This window comes from Lupinus angustifolius, chromosome LG06 (genome assembly GCF_001865875.1).
Source record: "Lupinus angustifolius cultivar Tanjil chromosome LG06, LupAngTanjil_v1.0, whole genome shotgun sequence".
Classification (NCBI taxonomy): Eukaryota; Viridiplantae; Streptophyta; class Magnoliopsida; order Fabales; family Fabaceae; genus Lupinus; species Lupinus angustifolius.
Genome location: NC_032014.1, coordinates 4,632,547 through 4,658,535, shown reverse-complemented (window position 1 = coordinate 4,658,535; position 25,989 = coordinate 4,632,547). Strand labels below are relative to the sequence as shown.

Genomic DNA, 25,989 nt, shown 5'->3' with positions numbered 1-25,989 from the left:
CATGGACTAGTCTGTAAAATTTGAACTGTGGTTGTTGGTAAATAAGAGGAGTGTTTACTCTCACACTTTCCTTGACAAGAAGAGTGTTTACTCGCACTCTTTGACCTTCATTGCCCACACTTAGTACCATCATTCTTTCGTTTGCTTCTTGTTCACCAGATGAGAGAAGAAATATGTGGATGTGAAAGAAAGAGAAGAAGAAAGACGAAGAAACTGGGATTATTTTTAGACTTCTCTTCCCTTGTAGAAGGAGTACTTGTCAGTGAATGGTGCCACCTACGAGCCAAGTCTTGGTGTGTTTCTGTTAGCTTGCTTGTGCTCAATCCCCTGTTTGTCTAGTGAGTTTAACAAAATCATTTTTCATTCCCTGTTTTTGCTTGATACTCAAATCATATATATGCTTCTAAGCTTCTTGATTTCGTTCATTTAATTATTTCCATCAAATAAATGCTAGAATGTGGTATATAACCTTGTATGGTCTTATTCCTTCATTTGTTTTCTAAGCAACAATGAACAAAATCATATAAGAAAAGGAATATGTGCGATTATATCTGCCATTCTCCCAGATTTATGATAAACTTGCATTCTTAGTATAAAGTTGTTAGCAGTAGTTAAAATATGAAAGTGAGTAGATGAATATGTTATTTTTTTACCTCAGTGATTATTATTTTTAAATATTCTGGGTGTCTGAAATGTGCTTGTTAATGTGGACATTGTAAATACAGGCTTTGATGCTGAGTTAGTTTTAAACTTCTGAGTTGCTACTTGTATTTGTTTAAGAAGACAATCTTCCAACTTCCAAGCATGTAATGGTTTCTCAACTTTGAGCTACACTAGTTGTGAGTGTGGCAATATGAATGGACTCTCTAACTTCAATTACAATGATATTGATTGAGTAATAATATTTTCACACTTTCTATACTTTACAATCTTTACAACATGGCTTTAAAGTTCATATCGAGACATTTATTTCCATGATTTGTATTGCAATTCTTTCTTCATAATTAAAATTAACACCATGTGTTTGAGCTCTCATGACAATGCAAGGGTAACATAGCTCAAGTGAAGGGATTATAAGATTAGCATAATGGACTATGTCTACCTATTGCTAAGGAAAACTTCGGAGGATTTAAAGGCTGCAAGGGAAATCAAATTTTGTTGTTGATTTTTTTAGAGAATTCAAGCAATACCGAATCAGAACCTAAATCTTCTTAGGTTCTAATATGTTATTGTTCTGGAGTGCTTCCTACTCTTTATTGTGTACCCTAAAATGATCTCATCTTAACAAATAGGTGCAAGAGAATGCTTTTGTTTCATCAGCAATTGTTACTGAGGAATGAGGATGCTCATTAAGATAAGACATTTGTTTTTCATTAGTGCTTTAAATTTTGCACAACTATTTGTTTTTCAGTATTTTTCTTCTCTATTATTTTCCTAGGCTCGGGGTGTCATCTGTCATCAGCATTGGATTCTCTATTAGCTTTAACACCTGATCTTACTTAAGGTCCTCCTGCCATGTCATCTATCCCAATGTCCATTGTTTATTGTTACTTGTTTCTTCTATATGAAACAGTATTCGCTGTTGGCTGTCCAAGTTGTGTAATTCTCTAAAGCTTAAGTAATTTTGATTATTTTCAAAATCTCTTCAACTTCGATTTACCTTGATCTTCTTAAAGGATGGACTATGCAGTTAGAAAATAAGGTTATAAAGTGGCAGAAATCGGATACCCATTTTTACATGGGTTATGTCCATATGTGGAATTAGTCAACCCTAATCATTACCTAACTTGCTGGGGGTGTAATAGTACAAAAGTAGCATATCACCCAAGGGCTACTTCCTACTGTGCATTTATCAATAGGAGCAGTTAATTGTGTTCATCTAATTCAATGAGAAATAATATGTTTTCTGTATTCATTTTGGTTTGTTTTTTTGCTCAGCCTCTCTGGCAACAAAGGTTTGTGTGGTGTACCATCTTTGCCAGCACGTCCTATATTTTGGGAGAACGGTCGGTTATCTATTCCGGGTAAAATTGCAATAGTTTTGTCATGTCTATTTGTTTTCTGTGTGGTACTGCTGCTGGTCTTTTTCTATATCAGACGTAGAAGGAATGATTATGACTTTGCTCTGCCTCATGAACTAACAGGTAAGTATGATTTCAGGAAGATTCTTTTCTCTCCCCTTATTTACTTTTACGGGTAAATTTTGGGACTGCCTTGTTCTTACTTTACTGGTGTAGGAGCTTCTTTACTATGTTAATTTATAGATTGCATTTTATTCACTTATGAACATTGTTTAAAATCTTCCAAGCATCACTTTATCTACACATACATTGCTTGTTTATTTTTGGCTTGTACCAGTCAAAACCCACTTTTGTAAGAAAAAAGAATGTAAAAAGGGAAGTGTGATTCAATGATTCACCTACCTGTTATGTGCAGCAACTAAGTCTTGGAGTTTTGTGGCATGAGAGTGTATAGACAGGCTGGGGTTAAGGAGGGTTATACTGCAGAGAGCCATGGCTTTTGAAAGAAAGGATGAAATGTGTTACATGCACAGAGAGGAGAGGAGACAAATTCCAATGCTGCTAATGACTTCATAACATGTTTTTGGATTTTTATTTCAAGGAGGAGCTCCATACTTATGCCTAGACAAAAGTAGTTGCACTTTCCAGCCTTACATATTAATTTGGTAAATTAGACTTAAATTATCAAAATGCCATTACCCTAAAGCTCCATTAACTGTGAAGGAGGGAAATATGTTTGTGGCTGTCTATGTTAAACCACATGTATCCTTTAATTGATAGAGGCAAAACAATTTTACTTGATATGTATAACGTGGTATGCATCGGTTTGTCCTAATATGCGACAAACAGTATGCTAAAGTTGATACACAAATACTTAAAGGTAAACTACTGAATCATGGGCTAGTCTGTAAAATTTGATCTATGCGGTTGTTGGTTAATAGGACGAGTATTTACTCGCACACTTTCCTTGACAGTAAGAGTGTTTACTCGCACTCTACCCACACTTCCTACCATCATTTTTTTTCCTTTGCTTCTTCACCAAATGAGAAAAGAAGAAATAGGTGGATGTGAAAGAAAGAGAAGAAGAAAGATGAAGAGACTAGGATTATTTTTAGTCTTCTCTTCCATTGTGGAAGCGGTACTTGTCAGTGAATGGTGCCACCGACGAGCCAAGTCTTGGTTTCTTTCTGTTAGCTGTTTCCAGTGAGTTAAACAAAATCATTTGTCATTCCCTGTTTTTGCTTGATACTCAAAATCATATATATGCTTTTAAGCTTCTTGACTTTTTTAACAGAGATCGTTCATTGAATTATTTACATGAGATAGATGCAAGAATGTGGTATACAACTTTGTTCAGTCTGATTCCTTCATTTGTTTTCTAAGCAGCAACGGAAAACAATTATATAAGAAAAGGAATACTTTTGATTATATCTGTCCTTCTCTCTGATTTATGATAAACTTGCATTCTTAGTATAAAGTAGTCAGCAGTAGTTAAAATAAGAAAGTGAGTATATGGATATGCTATTTTTTTGCCTCAGTGATTATTATTTTTAATTATTCCCGGTGTCTGAAAGGTGCTTGTTAATGTGGGCATTGTAAATATCAGCTTGGATGTTGAGTTAGTTTTAACTTTATGAGTTGCTACTCGTATTTGTTTAACAAGAAAATCTTCCAAGCATGTAATGGTTTCTCAACTTTAAGCTACATTACTTGTGAGTCAGTACCAATATGAATGGAGTTTCTGAGTATTTTCACACTTTGTGTAAAGACTTTTACAATCTTTACAACATGGCTTTAAGTTGATATCAAGACATTGTATGTGATTGGTTTCAATGATTGATTTGCATGATGTCTATTGCAAGTCTATGGTCTAGACTAAGATAGGTCACTTATTTTGCTACAAGATTCTCTTATTTCCTAACATGATTTGGCCAAGGTACTTATTTATTATCAACTACGAAACAAATATGAAATTTTCTGACATTATTATTTGTCTTTCAAGTCTCGGGTCAAGATTCTTATCTATTTGTGTTTTTACTCAAATAAAAGAGCTTCTTTTGGCATTTTCAAAAGTGACAAGTTTGTTGCGGCAATATGCTTTGATGAAAGTCCTGTTTCTTCAGTCCGTTCTTGTGTTCCTTGCTCTATTTATCTATTAGGATGCCACATGGCTCTCCACTGTAGGAAAGGTTCAAGAGAGAATTAGAACTAGAAAAACAGGGGCAATCTAGTAGGAATGAGGTCATGGGAAGAGTGAATCATTTACACAAAGGTACATTTACCTCCAGGATACCAGATATGTTTAGGTACTTTGAAACATGTGATCCACAACCTCCAATAGAACCCTCTTCAACTGTGATGAGAATTCCATGCTCCTTAGCTAATTACTTAATCAGATGAGTATCCAAAGGTTTGCAAAACCTTGCATCAGCAACTGTCACAGAAATGTCTAGTGCTTTGAGCATTTGGACCGCTTGCAGGGATCGTTGAACTATGGAACCATATCTCAAAATAGCAATCGTGTTGCTTTCTTTCATAACTCTTCCCTTTCCTATCTACATAACCATAACATTTATTATTTGATTCCTATTTGTGTTAGTTATTTTTGCTAACCTCAATTTTGGATTCCTTCTTTATTGAGTGGGAAAATGGTTCCAATTGCAGTGTCCTTTGGAATTCTAAACTCTAAAGCAGCTTGCTCTATCAATGTCATCTATGGCTGCTACAGTTGCTACCATATGCATCAGTTGTGCTTAATCAGATGGAGCCATTACTCTAATGTTGGGCAAGCAAGCTATTTTTGTAATATCAAGTGCCCCATGATCTGTTGGTCCATCTCCACCAATCAAACCAGCTCTGATGACAAATCGGACAGGTAGTTTCTGAAGATCTACGTCATGGATCACCTTGATCCCCAATATAGACTCTACAAATGTTACATGATTTTTTATATTTAAATTGACATATAAGAATAAAGTCAGTCTCTGATATTTTTTAATCTACTTTTATCAGCTCACCTGATCATATCCATGTTGCGGGAAACGTGAAAATATGCAATAGAAAGGGTTGAGAGACCTTTTGCGGCTAAAGCAGCCACAAATGTAACAGCATATGTTCAACTATCCCTGTGTCAAAGCAGTGGTCCAGAATTTTTTTCTGGAAATAACTCAGACCTCTCCCACCACCCATGGTTGCATGAATGGCTGCTATCTTATTGTCGGTTTCTGCTTTCGTTATTAAAGATTCAAAGAAGTAGTGGGTGTTTGTAATTGGAGAGAATTTTGGCTTAAACGGATGGCCAAATGGTGGGTCAAACTTCCCTTAACAACTGAAATTGCATTTTGTGAGTATAAGCGTTGAACAAATTGATTAATACTCATAATTCTGCTAGAACAAGACAAATAAAGTGGTCTTACCATATGTTGTCAGCAACTGCTTCTGCTGGGGCATATGCTTTCCCTTTCTCAATCACAGCATGAATCAAAATAGGACTTGGGTTAGGCATTGCTTCAACATTTTCAAAAATGATGACCAGATCTTCAATCTTGTGACCATCCACACAATGTAGAAAGCTCCTCGAATAATGTTGACCCAGAACCACTGGTCATAGCTCTTGCATATCCATTACCTTAGCTGCAATTTGGTATGTTTGCCCTCCTATTTGCTTTGTGGTGGTCTATGGCAGATAAAATTCTAATTAGATGCCACATTATATGGAAATTAGGAAATATGACATTTGAATTGAAAGCATGAGAAAAATATGAAAGGTTTACTTGGCAGCTTCTCTAACTTTGTGTAATTTGGGTGCTTCCTTGAATTTTGCTTGGAACTTAGGTGTTTGCTTGTATTTTGCTTAAAGTTCTATTGAGAACTCCAATTGGAGTTGTAGGGCCACCATGTGTAGCAGGTAGCAAAGAAACTTGCTTGTTATCGTTAAGTATAATTATCATCTTAGCATCAATGAATTCAACATTGTTCATGGCTTCATAAGCTTGGCCTGCAATCAATTCCCCATTCCGATCACCGAAACAAAATATCAACTATGCCAAAAAGGTGAGCTCTAACTCCAAGTAAGGTGAAAGGAAGCAATCAATAATCAGTGGGGGATGATAGATCATCATCCTTGAGAAAAGACCTAGTTACTTTTTTGGTTTCTGCAAAAAGAAATGGCTAGAGAAAATGTTTATGTATTATATGAAACTAGAATAATTTTTGGCTATGGTAAACTTTATTAATGGCTTTGTTGGTATTAGGATTTTGAATCAATGAGTCTTTTCGCAATGCACTTACTCATCTTGGCATGAGCTATCTAAGTTGTACTAACTTGGAATCTTATATTTAATTATCATGTAAACAACCATCTTTCCTAATAGATGCCTTGCGAATGTTTAAACCAAGAACAAAGAGGTACGAGAGTTTCTTTCCACTATTTTATGTCTAAACTTGTTTCATGAAATGTATTTTGTGTTTTAAGATAACTTACCAAGACCAGCAGATATGCTTATAGAACTATGCCCTGTCCCAAAATGAGGGATGCCTATATGGTTTCTGACCCTGTTTTTTTGGATAAAGATGCTGTCTTGTGCACTGCAATGAATGTGGGTTATGCCCGATATGGTCTTGACGGGGCAGCTTTGGAGGTTTATGGAGTCATGATTTATTGGAGAATCCAGCCTAATGAGTGTACTCTTGACAGCATCCTGATTAGTTGTGTTAATCTTAGGGGATTTAGCTACTCGGTTGATTCATGATCTTGAGCTAGATGGTGTGACATTTTAGGCATTATTCTGGAATGCAGCAATGTAGGTGTTAAAGCTGTGACTGACCAAGAAAACAGTGGGGGTTGGAAAAGCAATGCCATGAATTGGTGTGTATTTTTCAAAGCGCCAAAAGCAATGGCAGAACCTTGATTCTATGTGCTATCTTTTGTATGTGCTGATTTTTTCTTTCTAAAATTGTTTTATTTATATTTATCTGTCATATTTTTCTTTCTACAACCCAGACAACACTCAAATCAGTTCAGCACAAATAATTGTTCATGCTGGGCATCAATCTCTAAGAAACAATAACTTTAACATAAGATTGCGACTATATATTATATCATCATGTATGGCACGTTAACTGTGACTGTGACTTTGCACACTATATCCTCATGCATGACACATTAACAATGCAGGTTGAATGTATGTCAAATATTTAATTGGCTGCCAGTTACTTTTAAACATTCATTGTGAAATTAACGTTCAGTAAATTCTTGACAGCTCGCACTCGTATAGGTACCTCAGCTAGCAGTAGCAACTGAATGGCATCAATGAGTATAAGTCGTCATGGGTTTGAGTCGGCATGTCAAGGCTGGATGTTACATCTATGACGACCTGATAGAATGAATTTGGGTATCCAAATAAGGTAATTACCAAACTATGCATCAGATCAGATTACAATATTCCAGAGGATTATAATGGACCATGTTTTGTCCATCCATGGATGTTATTGAGTGTTGCTAATTACTAATCATTCACAAGTGTTTTCATAACATGTATCATGTATGAGCCATCTGCTATCCATACATTAGTAGTTAGCAACACTCAATAACATCTTATGTCTAAACTTATGTCTAAACTTGTTTCGTGATGTACTCTACTTTGTTATTTTTCATCTTTTCTTTCTCTTTTGTTTTTATTTTTACATGTTAGACTAAAACATATAATTGCTTTTGCAGACTAAGTATCCGTAGATCTTAATGAAAAATTACACTCACCTGTTTGTGGAAACGTGGTATGATTTTGTTGTATGATGTATTTTATATCGCTGTAGTAAAAACATTTGTACTTTGGGTTAATCTATTTCGGCATTGCCCCTTAACTTATATTTTATAAATCTTCATACAAAACTTTGGTTGTTTATAGCTAGTAACCTTTAATAATCAGCAAATGCCATTTCCTTCTTGATTCTTTCAATGACCCTTCCCACAGGCATTAAATTGCAGTTCTACCTAGCATTGGTTGATGATTGAAAAGTTTACATTCATATAACATTTCTGAAGGACACTTAGAAGATACATCATACATTTGTAGATAATTTGATAGAGAACAGAAAAGTTTACATTCATATAACATTTCTACCTAGCGTTGTTTGCTTGTATTTAGGTGTTTGATAGAGAACAGTGAAGTTTACATTCATGTAAAAATATGAATTTTGCTTGGAATTTAGGTGTTTGCTTGTATTTTGCTTAAAGTTCTACTGAGAGCTCCAATTGGAGTTGTAGGGCCATCAAGTGTAGCAGTTAGCAAAGAAACTTGCTTGTTTCATTAAGTATAATTCTCATCTTAGCATCAATGAATCCAACATTGTTCATGGCTTCATAAGCTTGGCCTGCAGTGATTGCCCCATCTCTGATCACCGAAATGACGTTGTTGTTCTTTCCTAATAGGTATGAGAGTTTCTTTCCACTATTTTATGTGTAAACTTGTTTCAGGAAATGTATTTTGTGTTTTAACATAACTTACCAAGACCAGAAGATATGCTTGTAGAACTATGCCCTGTCCCAAAAGTATCATATATCAAGATATTCTCTGTTCTTCTCTATTGCATGATTTCCACACAAAATTGTTACAGCAGTTCACTATCACATCATCAAATCTGGTTCTTGAAGAGCAAAGAAGCCATTGAGCTCTACAGTGGCAAGCTTATGGGAAGTGTTTTACCTGACACTTTCTCTGTTATCTTCAAGGTTTTTTCTTTGGGTTTTATATGCCACGACCAGAGGGCTCATGAGTTGGCTATGGCTGGTTTGTTCGTATGTATTTGAAATTTCATAAAATGAGGGATGCCTATATGGCTTCTGACCCTGTTTTTTTGGATAAAGATGCTGTCTTGTGCACTGCAATGAATGTGGGTTATGCCCGACATGGTCTTGACGGGGCAGCTTTAGAGGTTTTTGGAGTCATGATTTATTGGGGAATCCAACCTAATGAGTGTACTCTTGACAGCATCCTGATTAGTTGTGTTAATCTTAGGGGATTTAGCTAATCATTTGATTCATGATCTTAAGCTAGATGGTGTGACATTTATCGGCATTGTTCTGGAATGCAACAATGCAGGGTTACTTGAAGAAGACTGTCAAATATTTGCCTCCATTAGGAACAATCAAAATATTGAGTTGACTAGAGGAAGTGAGAAATCTATGTGGGTATTGTGGAGGACTCTACTAATTGCTTGTGGGATTTCATGAGAGACGGAGATGATAGAAAGAATTATGTGAAGTCATAAAAACCCATAATCTTGCTCATGAGGATGGAAAACTCATACCCTCTTGACAAACCTTCATGCTTTAGCTGGAAAATGGAAGCTTGTGACTGAGATGAAAAGCACAGTAAGAGATTTGAAATTGAAGAAGAGTCCTGCAATGAATTTGGTTGATGTTGATGAGAGAGATTTATACTTTTTTAGGTGGAGATTTGTCATACCCAAGAGCTCAAGAGATTTTTGAATGTTGTATCAATTAATAGAGTCGGGTAACACTGTTGTTTTAATCCTGATACCGGATTTGTGTCGCAGGATTTGGATGAATAGAAGATGAGAAGAGATTCCATCATTCTAAAGGACTGTCATCGTTCCTGTAAAGGTTGTATCCTACCACTGGAGATGCTTGAAGTAGGGGAACAAATCCATGCCATAAATGTAAAAATAGGAGTAGATGGAAATAAGTATGTTGGTGCTGCACTGATTATTTTGTATGGAAAATGTGGAAATGTTAGCAAGGCAAAATCAGTTTTTGACATATTAACTGATTTAGATGTAGTATCCATCAGTTCAATGATTATGCATTTGCCCAAAATGGTTTGGGATGTGAAGCACTTCAACTATTCATAAGCATGGAGAAGTTGGGGCTTGAGCCAAATGGCATGACATTTATCAGATTCTCTTGGCATGCAACAATGCTGGATTAGTGGAAGAAGCTTGTCAAATATTTGCTTCCATTAGGAACAATCACAAAATTGAGTTGACAAGAGACCATGTTTCTTGTATGATTGATTTGCTAGGATGATGTAGGAGACTTGAAGAGGCTGCAATGTTGGTAGAGGAAGTGAGAAATCCAGATGTGGTATTGTGGAGGACACTGCTAAATGCGTGTAGGATTCATGGAGAGGTAGAGATGGCAGAAAATATTATGAGAAAAGTCCTTCAGCTTGCTCATGTTGACAGATCTTTATGCTTCAGCTGGAAAATGGAACAGTGTGATTGAGATGAAAAGCACAATTAAAGATTTGATATTGAAGAAAAATCCTGCAATGAGATTTCTCTCATCCAAGAGCTCAACAGATTTTTATATGTTGGATGAATTATTAGAGAAGCTTAAAACTCTTGGTTATAATCCTGAAACCAGATTTTTGCTTCGTGGAAGACTCATGGCAGGACTACTAGTATCAAGATTTTTAAGAATCTTAGAGTTTGTGTGGATTGTAATAGTTGAATAAAGTTTGTTTCTTTACTTACTGGGAGAAATATTATTCCAGGGATGCATAGAAATTCCATCATTTTAAAGTGGGACATTGTTCGTGTAAAGATTATTGGTCAGTTGGATTAAAAGGGTTGTATGGTACACGAGGCTCTCACCTTGTGACTTCTTGGTTAGTATCCAATTACCTTATCGTTTAATTAATGCTCACCCTATTAGGTTCCACTTAATTCAATTATTTCCTTTAGATAAATGCATGAACGTGTTGCATAACTTAGTTTGCCTCTGATTGCTTCATTTGTTTTCTAAACAGAAACAAACAAAATTAGATGGAATACTTCTGATTTTTCCTTCCTTCAGCTTTGGTTTATCATTAACTTCTATTTTCATTTGGCAAATTGAAATTTATGATTATAAAGTAGTTGGTAGTGTTAGAAATTTGTAGTTTCTAATTAAGGTGTGCATCATATATTTGATACAATGATATCAGCTATTTATTTTCGGGGTTATATTATAAGTGATTTAATTACTGACTCCCCTTAGATTTCTAAAAGCTAATAATGGATATGAGTTTAATGGGTGAATACCCATTAGGTTAACCCACATGTGATAATGGGAACCCTATAAGTTAAAGTGTGATGGTCTTCAACACACTAAATCAAATTCAGTTTTTTCCTCTGCCCATCAGAGTGAAAACGCAAAACGCATGTCCCAAGAGGAATCAAGGATTTAGTTGAGGATCATACCACAAAACCCCTTTTAGAAACATAGATCAAAGAAGCACATCCAGCAACATAAATTCAGGTATGACACTATACCCTGTTTCATATATGTGTGAGAATCATGAGATTCAAGATCCTAGGATTGGTACTTCATCAATCATAAGGAATTCTCAACAGATAGTAGTTAAAATATGAAAGTACTAAGATATAGTGTGCTATTTTTTTACTTCAATTTGTTATTCAAAATATTCCCAATGTCTGAAATGTGTCTTTGAATAGGAATACCGTAAGATATAGGCTTTGATACTGGGATAATTGTAACATTTTCAGGTTTTACCTATATCCTTTAGCAAGACAACTTTAAAAACATGTAATGGTTTCTCTACTATGCTAACCGTGAGTCAATGTGGATGTCAATAGAATCTATTTGAAGTTGAATTTATTAGCCTATATTTTGTCTTTAGTAGATTCCAGAGGTACAGTAGAATCAGTTGGTAGCCGTTTGTGCTTGTGCTACTAATTGGGAACTTGTTATTAAAATGACGTAATGGGAGTAATGCATGTTGGTCTAATTAGTAAAGAGATTGGTTCCCCCTAAATAAGGTTTAGAGTTGAGTCATATTAGTGGAAAATAAGTATCAGACTCTCTGAGGGTGAACCTCAGTACAATATTCAAGTTATTATATTATGATTTAGAGATCATAGGTTCAAATCTCAAAAATGATCTATTTGTTTGATGAGGTACGACTCTATGCATATATTTTCTCTAGTCCCTATCAAGGGAAAGTCTACAAGGTTTTTATACAGTCTTCACGACATGACTATTAGTTGATATCAAAACAAGGTATGTTATTGGGGTGAGTAGCTGCACTTGAGAGGCAAAAAGTGCATTTAGTTGAATTAAATTTTTATGTAGGCATTAATTGAGGTGCAATGATCTCAATTATTCATCATTTTCAATATTTTTGGAATAGTATACTTTAACATCTACTAAAGTAAAAGATGCACTTTAGAGGAGCCACACCCGTATGTTTCATTATATTATTGAAAAGTTGACTAGCAAATTGGAGTTCTTCGGTTCTTTGACTCACATCATTTAGTATATGTTAAAATCATTGTCTTTTATTCCATTACAAGATTCTTAGTTACATAATTTCACCAGGGTACCTCTCAGCAACTTTTACTCAACTACAAAGCCAATATGAAGTCTTCTAACCATATTGTTATCTTTCAAGTCCCAGATAAGATTCTTATCCATTTGTTTTTACTTGAACAAAATAACTTATTTGTGTTATCTGTCATTAAGCATCAATACTCTCCTCTACATGAAAAACTCAAAAGGGAATTAGAACTACAAAAATAGGGGCAATCTAGTAGTGTCATACACATACATATTTATACATTTCTTTTTACTATATAAATTATGTAACAATTTGTTTAAGGTAACTTGTAGACCAACATGTTCAATTGTTTTAGTTTAATGCTCAATATTGTTGTAAAAAATATTCTACACTTTCAATGTATATAATTTATTATTTGATGGGATTTTCAAAAGACATATTTATTTTTAAGAGAAAAAATATATGCATTAACAATATAAAAGTTTTATAAACTGACAGTCCATTATATACCATTCATTTTTAATCAGCATTGACTCCTAAAAAAAGTAATGCAAATAAATTGTAAATAATGTGGTATTATATATAAATCTTTATACTATTGACAATGCATAGATATTTTACTCTATTTTTAATTTGATAGATATTTATTGGTTTTGTAGTATTTTTGAAGTGTGTATATTTTGTTATGAAAAATTAGGGTCTTACACCAATTATCTCATACCCAATAATATTTCAAACTACTTAAAATTCATGATCAATTGTGTTGACTTTATCTTATATGTAACATTTATAACATAAAATTGGTAAGAATCAATATATTATACCCTTTTACACTTTTGTGTTATCTAACACGCATTTAAGGTGTGAGTTGATTTTTGGTTAATTTTCCTAATAAGGTCATCCTCTTACATAAGAGGACAAAGAATTAATTCTGTAATTATAAGCAATTTATAAATAAAAATATAAAAAATAGTGAGGCCCATATGTGTGACTCTTATCAACCAGATGCTTTTGCATCTACTAAGAACAATCAAAATATTGAATTGACCAGAGAGGAAGTGAGAAATTAATTTGGGTATTATGGAGGACTCTGCTAATTATGTGAAAGATTTCATGGAGAGATATAGATGGTAGAAAGAATTATGTGAAGTTAGAAAAGCCCATGATATAAAGGAAGTGAAAAATTGTTTCTTTACTTACCTATACCGAAACAAAGAAGAAATTTCATCATTCTAAAGGTTGTATCCTACCCATTCACTAGTTGCCACAAGTCATCTCTAGCATGTGAAGGTAAGGTAACATGCATGACCGTTCCTAATTCAATTTTTTTCGTTAATAAAATGCGGGAGTGTGAATCATAACTTGCTATGACTAAGATTCCTTATTTTGTTTTATTAGCATAAATGTAAAAACTATAAGAGAAATTGAATATTTTTTATTACATCTTCTCTTCTATTTAGTGTATGAATTATGATAAACTAATATTTTACCGACAAACTGTAATTACTTTGTATAAACTATAAAGTATTCAATAGTAGTTAAAATAGGAAAGTACATAATTTGGGCAATCTAGTAGGACTTGTAATCAAAATGAAATCAACATTCATACACTACTTAATTCAATAATAACTTACTCACATCTTAGTAGTTAATTCTAGGGACATCTAATGGTTTAGATCTCCTTGCTAATTCAAACAATTGAATTTTCTTATAATTATTGGCTAATATGTGGCGTGTATATTTTAAACTTACTCTTTGAGTAAGCGAATCATCTTCTCTTACATATTTATACATTATTTTTACTATATAAATTATGAGAAAATAAATATACATATAAATAATTTATGAGTTTTATACGATGTTACTTAATTGTACACAATTCATATTGAATCATTATTGACTTTTTAAATAAAACAATCTAAATGAATAATAAATGATTTACTAACTATAAATAAATCTTTAAATTATCAGTCCATATTTATTACACTGAGAAACTATCAATAAGTTTGTTCAAGTTGAATGTGACTGATGGAACATGTTCTATTCTTTTAGTTTAACAATGAATATCATTGTAAAAGATAGTCTATGATTTCAATGTATATAATTTTATTTAATGAGATTTTATAAATATATTAATTTTTATTTAATAGATAATTATTGATGATGTACTTTTTTTTTTGCAATGTGTATATTTTGTTATAAAATATTAGGTCTTACACCAATAGCTTCAAACCATAATATTTCAAACTACTTCATAAGGTAAAATTTGTCACTATTATTTTGTTATACTTTCACTATTGTGTTATTGTAGACGACATTTAAAGGTGAGATGATTTTTCCAATAGGGTTAATTTTCCTAAATAAGGACATCTTCTATTAGGTAATGGTTTATGATCTTTACATAAGATGATTAAATTTCTATAATCAAAAGCAGTTTTTTATTAAAAATATAAAAAATAGCGAGGCCCAAGCCCAAATTATGCGTGACCTTTACGCCAACTTGTTAGTTTAAAAGGACGTTGAACGCTGCAACGTATGTACTTGTTTCCTCCCTTTTGTCGTAGGCACATAGAGAGAATCTCTCTCCCTCTCTCTCTCTCCCTCTCTCTCCCTCCCTCCCTCTCTCCCTCCCTCCCTCCCTCTCTTTCTCCCTCCATCCCTCTCTCTCTCTTATTCTAAGTTCGTTTTTGCTATGTGGGTTTGCTTTAATCTCTGTTTAGTAATCAAAGTGTGAAAAGGTGAAGGCTTTATACTAGGATTCAGATGATGAAATTTGGGTTTGGAATCAAATCATATAAGGGAATGTTTTTGTCCTTTTCTTGGGTTTTCTTTAAGTTAAACTATCATATAAGGGAATGTTTTCATCTTCATTTTGTCTTCTTTGTTTTATTCATTAAACATTTTGAGGAACTCATTTATAAATGCCTTTGCCAAGCCAAGAAAATCTTAAACCCTCTTCGATAACAGAAGAATGGGATCTTACTGGGTTTATATTGAATAAATGAACATCTCTATAGTTTCTCTTTATTCATTTTCAACATTTTGAAATTCTTTTCTATTGATTTGATGAAAGTGTCATCTTTTGAGAAAATGCACCCCTGTTCTAAAACACAAAAATAATTTTGAGGCAATTTCTTGGGTAGTTTCTTGGAAAATTCTATTCTGCAAATTCGTTTGTATAGTATAATCTGTGTATGCTATATTCTGTATGTTTCTCATATTGGCTACATTGTATGTGTTACAGATCTTGTTCTTGATTATTCATCAAGAATCTTGGATCCTGATTAATTGAAACAATGGTGAAAAGTGAAAATTGGTAAGACAAGAAAAGTTCTTTATTCATTATGTGAAATAGGATGGTGCCACTGACCCTTGCCTCCATGAATTTTTAATCCAAATAAGACCCTAGTTATCTCAATGAATTTTAAATCTGGATGAGACCTTAGTTGTCTCGATGAATTTTAAATCTGAATGAGATCGTAGTTGCTTCGATGACCCTAAGTACTATTGTACAAGGAATCTTTGTTCACATTGCTAATTGAGATACTGTACTTGAGCTTTTGAGCCTTATACATTCCTAAATGGCAATTGTAGTGAGTTCTATAATAGAAGTGTATGGTATGCATTGCGGGTTACTGACAAATGCTTGATGTTAAAGCAATGACCGTATGAAATTTAAAACCAGTTGGTATGTTTGCGCTATGCTGCCTTTTATTCTGGATGGTTATGCTGGAAATTGATCATTGGTGACAGAATGTTTGATCCTTTGATGTCATAAAAGCAATGGTTGTGTGATTTGTTTATTCAAAATTTAACTCTTGGTTGGAATGTTTGAGGTTAGATGACCCTAAATGGATGAATTCTTTATTCATAATTAAAATTAACACCATATGTTTGAGCTCTTATGACAAGGTAAGTGTAACATGGCTCAAGTGAAGGGATTATAAGATTAGCATAATGGACTATGTCTCTATTGCTAAGGAAAACTTTGGGGGATTTAAAGGCTGCAAGGGAAATCAAATTATGTTGGTGATTTTTTTTAGAGAATTCAAGCTAACACAGAATCACAACCTAAAACATGTTAGGTTCTAATATCTTTTCGATAACAGAAGAATGGGGATCTTACTGGGTTTATATTGAATAAATGAACATCTCTATCGTTTCTCTTTATTCATTTTCAACATTTTGAAATTCTTTGCTATTGATCTGAAGCAAGTGTCATCTTTTGAGAAAACTCACCCATGTTCTAAAACCCAAAAATTATTGAGGCAATTTCTTGGAAAATTCTATTCTGCAAATTAGTCTGTATGGTATAATCTGTGTATGTTGTAATCTTCATGTTTCTCTTATTGGGTACACTGTATGTATTTCTTGTTCTTGATTATTAATCAAGAATGTTGGATCCTGATTACTTGAAACTATGGTGAAAAGTGGAAAGTGAAAATTGGTAAGACAAGAAAAGTTCTTCATTCATTATGTGAAATAGGTTGGTGCCACTGACCCTTGCCTCAATGAATTTTAAATCCAAATAAGACCCTAGTTATCTCAATGAATTTTAAATATGGATGAGACCTTAGTTGTGTCGAAGAATTTTAAATCCAAATGGGACCCTAGTTGCCTGGATGACCCCACCCCAAGTGCGATTGCACAATGAATCTTTGTTCATATTGCTAATTGAGATACTATACTTGAGCTTTTGAGCCTTATACAATCCTAAATGTTAATTGTAGTGAGTTCTATAAAAGAAGTGGATGGTATGCATTGCGGGCTGGTGACTCAAACTATAAATGACAAATGCTTGATGTAAAAGCAATGACCGTATGGAATCCAAAACCTGGTTGGTATGTTTGTGCTATGCTGCCTTTTATTCTGGATGGTTATGCTGGAGACCGATCATATACAATCCTAAATGCAAACATAACGAGTTCTGTTGTCGAAGGTGGGGATAGTATGCCTTGAATATTGGTGACAGAATGTTTGATCCTTTGATATCCCTAAAAGCAATGGATGTGTGATTTATTTATTCAAAATTTAAATCTTGGTTGGAATTTTTGAGGTTAGATGACCCTAAATGAATGAATTTTTTATTCATAATTAAAATTAACACCATATGTTTGAGCTCTTATGACAATGCAAGTGTAACATGGCTCAAGTGAAGGGATTATAAGATTAGTGTAATGGACTGTCTCTATTGCTAGGAAAACTTTGGAGGATTTTAAAGGCTGCAAGGGAAATCAAATTTTCTTGTTGAGTTTTTTTAGAAAATTCAAGGAACACAGAATCACAACCTAAATCTTCTTAGGTTCTATTATTTTGTAGTTTTGGATTGCTTCCTAAACTTTATTGTGTACCCTGCAATGATCTCATCCTAGCAAATAGGTGCAAGAGAATGCTTTTGTTTTCATCAGCAATTGTTAGGAATGACGATGCTCATTAAGATAAGACATTTGTTTTTCAGCACTGCTTTAAATTTTGCACAACTATTTTGAAGTATTTTTGAAATATGATTGGGTTTGAGGTTATTGGCATAAGACCCTCCATACTGAAGATTGGTTTTTAAGTATTTTTCTTCTCTATTATTTTCCTAGGCTCGAGGTTTCATCTGTCTTCTGCATTGGATTCTCTATTAGCTTTAACACCTGATCTTACATAAAGGTCCTCCTGCCATGCCATCTCTCCCAATGTCCATTGTTTATTGTTACTTGTTTCTTCTATATGGAACAGTATTTGGTGTAGGCTGTCCAAGTTGTGTAATTCTCTTAAGCTTAAGTAATTTTGATTATTTTCAAAATCTCTTCAACTTTGATTTACCTTGATCTTCTTAAAGGATGGACTATGCAGTTAGAAAATAAGGTTATAAAGTGGCAGAAATTGCAACAGGTTTGTCATGTCTATTTGTTTTCTGTTTGGTACTCCTGCTGGTCTTTAACTATATCAGACGGAGAAGGAATGATTATGACTTTGCTCTGCCTCATGAACTAACGGGTAAGTATGATTTCAGGAAGATTCTTTTCTCTCCCCTTATTTACTTTTACGGGTAAATTTTGGGACTGCCTTGTTCTTACTTTACTGGTGTAGGAGCTTCTTTACTATGTTAATTTATAGATTGCATATAAACATTCACTCATGAACATTGTTTAAAATCTTCCAAGCATCACTTTATCTACATATACATTGCTTGTTTATTTTTGGCTTGTACCAGTCAAAACCCACTTTTGTAAGAAAAAAGAATGTAAAAAGGGAAGTGTGATTCAATGGTTCACCTACCTGTTATGTGCAGCAACTAAGTCTTGGAGTTTTGTGGCATGAGAGTGTATAGACAGGGCTGGGGTTAAGGAGGGTTATACTGTATAGAGCCATGGCTTTTGAAAGAAAGGATGAAATGTGTTACATGCACAGAGAGGAGAGGAGACAAATTCCAATGCTGCTAATGACTTCATAACATGTTTTTGGATTTTTATTTCAAGGAGGAGCTCCATACTTATGCCTAGACAAAAGTAGTTGCACTTTCCAGCCTTACATATTAATTTGGTAAATTAGACTTCAATTATCAAAATGCCATTACCCTAAAGCTCCATTAACTGTGAAGGAGGAAAATATGTTTGTGGCTGTCTATGTTAAACCACATGTATTTAATTGATAGAGGCAAAACAATTTTACTTGATATGTATAACGTGGTATGCATCGGTTTGTCCTAATATGCGACAAACAGTATGCTAAAGTTGATACACAAATACTTAAAGGTAAACTACTGAATCATGGGCTAGTCTGTAAAATTTGATCTATGCGGTTGTTGGTTAATAGGACGAGTATTTACTCGCACACTTTCCTTGACAATAAGAGTGTTTACTCGCACTCTGCCCACACTTCCTACCTTCATTTTTTTCCTTTGCTTCTTCACCAAATGAGAAAAGAAGAAATATGTGGATGTGAAAGAAAGAGAAGAAGAAATATGAAGAGACTGGGATTATTTTTAGTCTTCTCTTCCATTGTGGAAGGGGTACTTGTCAGTGAATGGTGCCACCGACGAGCCAAGTCTTGATTTCTTTCTGTTACCTTGCATGTGCTCAATCCACTGTTTCCAGTGAGTTAAACAAAATCATTTTTCATTCCCTGTTTTTGCTTGATACTCAAAATCATATATATGCTTCTAAGCTTCTTGATTTTTTTAAACAGAGATCGTTCATTGAATTATTTACATCAGATAGATGCAAGAATGTGGTATATAACTTTGTTCAGTCTGATTCCTTCATTTGTTTTCTAAGCAGCAATGGAAAAAATTATACAAGAAAAGGAATACTTTTGATTATATCTGCCCTTCTCTCTGATTTATGATAAACTTGCTTTCTTAGCATAAAGTAGTCAGCAGTAGTTAAAATAAGAAAGTGAGTATATGGATATGCTATTTTTTTGCCTCAGTGATTATTATTTTTAAATATTCCCGGTGTCTGAAATGTGCTTGTTAATCTGGACATTGTAAATATTGGCTTGGGTGTTGAGTTTGTTTTAACTTTATGAGTTGCTACTCGTATTTGTTTAACAAGAAAATCTTCCAAGCATGTAATGGTTTCTCAACTTTAAGCTACATTACTTGTGAGTCAGACCCAATATGAATGGAGTTTCTAAGTATTTTCACACTTTGCGTACAGACTTTACAACATGGCTTTAAGTTGATATGAAGACATTGTATGTGATTGGTTTCAATGATTGATTTGCATGATTTCTATTGCAAGTCTCTAGTCTAGACTAAAATAGGTCACTTATTTTGCTACAAGATTCTCTTATTTTGTAACATGATTTTACCAGGGTACCTATTTACTATCAACTATGAAACAAATATGAAGTCTTCTAACATTATTATTTGTCTCTGGTCCCAGGTCAAGATTATTATCTATTTGTGTTTTTACTCAAATAAAAGAGCTTCTTGAGGTATTTTCAAAAGAGACAAGTTTGTTGCGGCAATATGCTTTGATTAAAGTCCTGCTTCTTCAGTCTGTTCTTGTGTTCCTTGCTCTACTTATCTATTAGGATGCCACATTGCTCTCCACTGTAGGAAAGGCTCAAGAGAGATTTAGAACTAGAAAAACAGGGGCAATCTAGTAGAGGAAGGAAGAGTGAATCATTTACACAAAGGTACATTTACCTCCAGGATACCAGATATGTTTAGGTACTTTGAAACATGTGATCCAAAACCTCCAATAGAACCCTCTTCAACTGTGATGAGAATTCCATGCTCCTTAGCTAATTGCTTAATGAGATCAGTATCTAAAGGTTTTCAAAACCTTGCATCAGCAACTGTCACAGAAATGTCTAGTGCTTTGAGCATTTGGGCAGCCAACTTGCTGGGATCGTTGAACTATGGAATCATATCGCAAAATAGCAATCGTGTTGCATTCTTTCATAACTCTTCCTTTTCCTATCTACATAACCATAACATTTACTATTTGATTCCTATTTGTTAGTTATTTTTGCTAACCTCAATTTTGGATTCCTTCTTTATTGAGGGGGAAATGGCTCCAATTGCAGTGTCCTTCGGAATTCTAAACTCTAAAGCAGCTTGCTCTATCACTGTCATCTATGGCTGCTGCAGTTGCAACCATATGCATCAGTTGAGCTTAATCAGATGGAGCCATTACCACGATGTTGGGCAAGCAAGTCATTTTTGTAATATCAAGTGCTCCTTGATGTGCTGGTCCATCTCCACCAATCAAACCAGCTCTCACAACAAATCAGACAGGTAGTTTCTGAAGATCTACGTCATGGATCACCTTGATCCCTAATATAGACTCTACAAATGTTACATGGTTTTTTATATTTAAATTGACATACAAGAATAAAGTCGGTCTCTTATATTTTTTAATCTTCTTTTATCAGCTCACCTGATCATATCCATGTTGGAGGAACCGTGAAAGTATGCAATAGAGAGGCTTGAGAGACCTTCTGCGGCTAAAGCAGCCGCAAATGTAACAGCATGTGTTCAGCTATCCCTGTGTCAAAGCAGCGGTCCGGAATTTTTTTCTGGAAATAACTCAGACCTGTCCCACCACCCATTGTTGCATGAGTGGATCTTATTGTCAGTTTCTGCTTCCTTTATTAAAATTTCAAAGAAGTAGTGGGTGTTTGTAATTGGAGAGGATTTTGGCTTAAACTGCTGGCCAGATGGTGGGTCAAACTTCTCTTAACAACTGAAATTGCATTTTGTGAGAGAGTATAAGCGTTGAACCAATTGATCAATACTCATAATTCTGCTAGAACAAGACAAATAAAGTGGTCTTACCGTGTGTTTTGTCAGCAACTGCTTCTGCTGGGGCGTATCCTTTCCTTTTCTCAATCACAGCATGAATCAAAATAGGACTTGGGTTAGGCATTGCTTCAACCTTTTCAAAATGGTGACCAGATCTTCAATCTTGTGACCATCCACACAATGCAGAAAGCTCCTCGAATAATGTTGACCCAGAACCACTGGTCATACCTCTTGAATATCCATCGACCTTAGCTGCAATTTGGTATGTTTGCCCTCCTATTTGCTTTGTGTTGGTCTTTGGCAGATAAAATTCTAGTTAGATGCCACATTATATGGAAATTAGGAAATATGACATTTGAACTGGAAGCATGAGAAAAATATGAAAGATTTACTTGGCAGCTTCTCTAACTTTGTGTAATTTGGGTGCTTGCTTGGAACTTAGGTGTTTGCTTGTATTTTGCTTAAAGTTCTATTGAGAGCTCCAATTGGAGTTGTAGGGCCATCAAGTATAGCAGTTAGCAAAGAAACTTGCTTGTTATCATTAAGTATAATTATCATCTTAGCATCAATGAATCCAGCATTGTTCATGGCTTCATAAGCTTGGCCTGCAATCAATTCCCCATTCCGATCACCGAAACAAAAAATCAACTACGTCAAAAATGTGAGCTCTAACTCCAAGTAAGGTGAAAGGAAGCAATCAATAATCAGTGGGTGATGATAGATCATCATCCTTGAGAAAAGACCTAATTACTTTTTTGGTTTCTGCAAAAAGAAATTGCTAGAAAAAATGTTTATGTATTATAAGAAACTAGAATAATTTTTGCCTATGGTAAACTTTATTAATGGCTTTGTTGGTATTAGGATTTTGAATCAATATGAATTTTTTGGCAATGCACTTACTCATGTTGGCATGAGCTATCTAAGTTGTAGAAACTTGGAATCTTATATCTGATTATCATTTAAACAACCATCTTTCCTAATAGATGCCTTGCGACTGCCATGCCTACCAATTTTTTTAAACCAAGAACAAAGAGGTATGAGAGTTTCTTTCCACTATTTTATGTCTAAACTTGTTTCATGAAATGTATTTTGTGTTTTAAGATAACTTACCAAAACCAGCAGATATGCTTGTAGAACTACGCTCTGTCCCAAAAGTATCATATATCAAGAAATTCTCTGTTCTTCTCTATTGCATGATTTCCACACAAAATTCTTATAGCAGTTCACTATTACATCATCAAATCTGGTTCTTGAAGAGCAAAGAAGCCATTGAGCTCTACAGTGACAAGCTTGTGGGAAGGGTTTTACCTGATGCTTACACTTTCTCTGTTATCTTCAAGGTTTTTTCTTTGGGTTTTATATGCCACGGCCAGAGGGCTCATGAGTTGGCTATGGCTGGTTTGTTGATATGTATTTGAAATTTATAAAATGAGGGATGCCTATATGGTGCTTGACCTTGTTTTGGATAAAGATGTTGTCTTGTGCACTGCATTGAATGTGGGTTATGCCCGATATGGTCTTGATGGGGCAGCTTTAGAGGTGTATGGAGTCATGATTTATTGGGGAATCCAACCTAACGAGTGTACTCTTGACAGCATCCTGATTAGTTATGTTAATCTTAGGGGATTTAGCTAATCAGTTGATGCATGATCTTGAGCTAGATGATGTGACATTTATCGGCATTGTTCTGGAATGCAACAATGCAGGGTTACTTGAAGAAGACTGTCAAATATTTGCCTCCATTGGAACAATCAAAATATTGAGTTGACTAGAGGAAGTGAGAAATCCATGTGGGTATTGTGGAGGACTCTACTAATTGTGTGTAGGATTTCATGAGAGGCAGAGATGGCAGAAAGAATTATGTGAAGTCAGAAAAACCCATAATCTTGCTCATGAGGATGGAAAACTCATACCCTCTTGACAAACCTTCATGCTTTAGCTGGAAAGTGGAAGCATGTGACTGAGATGAAAAGCACAATTAGAGATTTGAAATGAAGAAAAGTCCTGCAATGAATTTGGTTGATGTTGATAAGAGAGATTTATACTTTTTTAGGTGGAGATTTGTCAACCCAAGAGCTCAAGAGATTTATTCAAATGCATGGAAAAGTTGGGGCTTGAGCCAAATGGTGTGACATTTATCAGCATTCTCTTGGCATGCAACAATGCTGGATTAGTGGAAGAAGCTTGTCAAATATTTGCTTCCATTAGGAACAATCATAAAATTGAGTTGACAAGGGACCATTTTGCTTGTACGATGTAGGAGACTTGAAGAGGCTGCAATGTTGATAGAGGAAGTGATAAATCCAGACGTGGTATTGTGGAGGACACTGCTAAATGCGTGTAGGATTAATGGAGAGGTAGAGATGGCTGAAAAAATTATGAGAAAAGTCCTTGAGCTCGCTCATGAACAAATCATTGTCTTCTATTTCATTACAAGATTCTTAGTTACATGATTTCACCAGGGTACCTCTTAGCAACTTTTACTCAACTACTAAGTCAATATGGAGTCTTCTAACCATATTATTTGTCTTTCAAGTCCTAGGTAAGATTTTTATCCATTTGTGTTTTTACTTAAACAAAATAGCTTATTTGTGCTATATGTCACTAAGCATAAATGCTCTCGGCTACATGAAAAACTCAACAGAGAATTAGAACTAGAAAAATAGTGGCAATCTAGTAGAACTGGTTATCAAAATGAAATTAGTTGTCATACACTTACATATTTATACATTTCTTTTCACTATATAAATTATTTAACAATTTGTTCAAGTTAAGGTAACTTGTAGACCAACATGTTCTATTGTTTTTGTTTAATGCTCAATATTGTTGTAAAAAATAGTATAACTTTCAATGTGTATAATTTATTATTTGATGTGATTTCACAAGATATATTTTCTTAAGAGAAAAAAATATATGTATTAAAAGTTTTATAGACTGGTAGTTCATTATCTACCATTCAAAAAAGTAATGCAAATAAATTGTAGATGGTATGACTATATATAAATCTTTATACTACTGACAATGCATAAATATTATACTATATTTTTAATTTAATAAATATTTATTGGTTTTGTACTATTTTTGAAGTGTGTATATTTTGTTATGAAAATTAGGGTCTTACACCAATTACCCCTCATACCCAATAATATTTCAAACTACTTAAAATTCATGATCAATTATGTTGATTTTATCTTCTATGTAACATTTATAACCTAAAATTGGTAACAATCAATATATCATGTTATACCCCTTTTACACTTTTGTGTTATCCACACGACATTTAAGGTGTGAGATGATTTTTGCTTAATTTTCCTATTAAGGTCATCCTCTTACATAACAGGATAAAAAATTAATTCTATAATTACAAGCAATTTATAAAAAAATAGTGAGTACCATATCGTGTGACTTTTACCAACCATATATATTTGCCTGGACTAAGAACAATCAAAATATTGAGTTGACTAGAGAGGAAGTGAGAAATTCATTTGGGTATTGTGGAGGACTCTGCTTACTACGTGTAGGATTTCATGGAGAGATAGAAATAACAGAAAGAATTATGTGAAGTTAGAAAAGCTCATGATCTAAAGGAAGTGAAAAATTGTTTCTTTATTTACCTATACAGAAACCTCTAAAGATGTATGACCAATTGCTAATTCAATTTTTTTCGTTAATTAAATGCAGGAGTGTGAATCATAACTTGCTCTGACTATGATTCCTTAATTTGTTTTCTTAGCAGAAACGAAAAAACTATAAGAGAAAAGGAATATTTTTTATTACATCTTCCCTTCTATTTGGTGTATGAATAATGATAAACTAGTATTTTACTGACAAACTGTAATTACTTTGTATAAACAATAAAATATTCAATAGTTAAAATAGGAAAGTACATAGATATAGATGCTACCCCTTCCTTAATTACTTCAACCCTTTTTGAGCAGTATCATTTGGATTGAGGAAAATTGTTATATAATTAATTTTGTCACTAATTAGATTTAGTTTCCAAAATTGTACTTCACTAATGTGACTCATTCAATTTCTCTTTTCTCTCAATTATCTAATGACTCTCTTTCTAATCAATTAATGTAAGTGTATTTTGGTAATAAAATCAATTAATATGCTCAGAACTTTGAAGGGGGATGAAAACTAAAACTCAAAAGGATCTTATAAAAAGTCTAGGAGGGTGTAGTTTTTTGCATCATTTTTTTCATAAGCATTCCCCATTTCTGAAATATGTCTATCAATGTGAACACTATATTTCTGGCTTTAATACTGCTTTAATTGTAAGTTGTAACCTTGAGTTATTACCTATATATGCTTAACAAGACAACCTTCCGAACATGTTATGGGTTCTCAACTTTAAGCTAGGCTAACAGTGAATTGGTTTTGATGTGAATGGATTGTTGTTGAAGACTTAAAGTTGAGT

At 34.0% G+C, this 25,989-nt stretch overlaps 2 long non-coding RNA genes and 1 pseudogene across 2 annotated transcripts; 2 read left to right on the top strand and 1 right to left on the bottom strand.

The window, feature by feature from the left end:
- Positions 1,882-24,265, bottom strand: LOC109349133. The gene is made up of 3 exons (XR_002107924.1): positions 24,034-24,265; positions 19,379-20,133; positions 1,882-3,215 (listed from the first exon to the last, which is right to left on the bottom strand). It is a non-coding gene; the product is annotated as an uncharacterized LOC109349133 (long non-coding RNA).
- On the top strand, positions 3,235-21,317 carry LOC109349132. The gene is made up of 6 exons (XR_002107923.1): positions 3,235-3,245; positions 6,820-6,827; positions 17,068-17,163; positions 17,642-20,455; positions 20,849-21,059; positions 21,197-21,317. It is a non-coding gene; the product is annotated as an uncharacterized LOC109349132 (long non-coding RNA).
- On the top strand, positions 8,724-10,623 carry LOC109349131 (annotated as a pseudogene).